This window comes from Sinocyclocheilus grahami, unplaced genomic scaffold (assembly GCF_001515645.1).
Source record: "Sinocyclocheilus grahami isolate Dianchi unplaced genomic scaffold, SAMN03320097.WGS_v1.1 scaffold520.1, whole genome shotgun sequence".
In the NCBI taxonomy this organism is placed as follows: Eukaryota; Metazoa; Chordata; class Actinopteri; order Cypriniformes; family Cyprinidae; genus Sinocyclocheilus; species Sinocyclocheilus grahami.
In genome coordinates this window covers 757,972-759,409 of record NW_015505699.1, presented here as the reverse complement: position 1 = coordinate 759,409, position 1,438 = coordinate 757,972, and positions in this window count along the sequence as shown.

Genomic DNA, 1,438 nt, shown 5'->3' with positions numbered 1-1,438 from the left:
CTTTGTTTTGGCTCGAGTCTGTTCTGGAAAACTGATCACATGTGGTAGAGATGATCTAGAACGGTCACACTGTTCGCCATCCAGAGAGCGTTAAATGCAAACGCTGTTTTCTGCTGATGTGTAACAGTGTGAAAGGGGAAAGCGAACGTGTTTCTTCACAGCATACTGAAGCGGACAGTGTTTCCAAGAAAGACTTTGCAAAACATTGCACTTATAATACTACACACAATGGGGAGAACTCACAAAGCACATGATATCAGAGAAGAAACTTGCGTCTTATTCACTACGTACTTGTAATATAGTTTGACGGGGGGCTTCATTCTGTAAAATAGCAATCCTATTCATTTAAATTAAGTCATTATAGTCACTCTTTTCACCGCAAACACACCTCTGTTAAATATGATGATATTATTGACATATAGTCGTAAAATAATAGAATCATTTGGTAGTGCTATGATGACTTATGAACTTTATTCACAAAACTAAGAAACTGCCCAATGTAATGAAATGTTTTTTTGTTTGTTTGTTTTTGACATTTTTGTAATTTTGCTTAACAGCTTTTACATTTTTGCACTTTTTTGTAATTTCATTTAACAGGTTATTTTACATTTTGTAATTTAATTTAAAAGTTTTTCTTTTGTTCTTTTTACATTTCGTAAATTTTTTAAATTTAACAGGTTTATTTAGCATTTTTTGTAAATTCATTTAAATTATTTTACTTTTTTTTTTACATTTTGTAGTTTAATTTAACAGGTTATTTTTACATTTTCTTTTCTTTTATTGAATTTTTTTACATTTATGTGCATGTTTGTAATTTTGTTTAAATGGGTTTGTTTACCTTTTGTGCATTTTTGTCAATTTAATTTAACGTTTTTGTGCATTTTTGTGTATTCATTTAACAGGTATATTTTGCAATTTTTTGCACTTTTGTAATTTCATTTCAGAAACCTGCTGGAAGTAATTTTTGTTCTGTTTGAGTTGTTTTTGGATTCTGACTCCAAGACAAAACGCAGGCCTTTGGTGAGGCACAAAGAACGGAGAAAGGTCAAGAACATTTTATGGCGACATCTGAAAACTGTTTAAGAAAGGTCACTCCCGCATTGCGCCAAAAAGCTTTCAGACGATCTTATTAGGTTGACATAACTCACATTGACCTGTCAAAATAAAACTAACTAACCCCACATGTATGGCTGTTCGCAGTTGCCTTTAAAATGTGCACAAAATATTTATAAGTTTTAAAAGCGGTTACATAACTGTCAAAGGGTCTTTCTGAGTCAAAAATATAACAGCGGACACCAATTCAACATTGTAATTGTGTATGTAAACATACCGCTTTTGCTTAGTAAAGCTACATTCTTTATGATCTGTCTGTACAAATATACATGACACAATATATAATCGTATATTTGAATTATTTAATACACCTCATGCATCACCG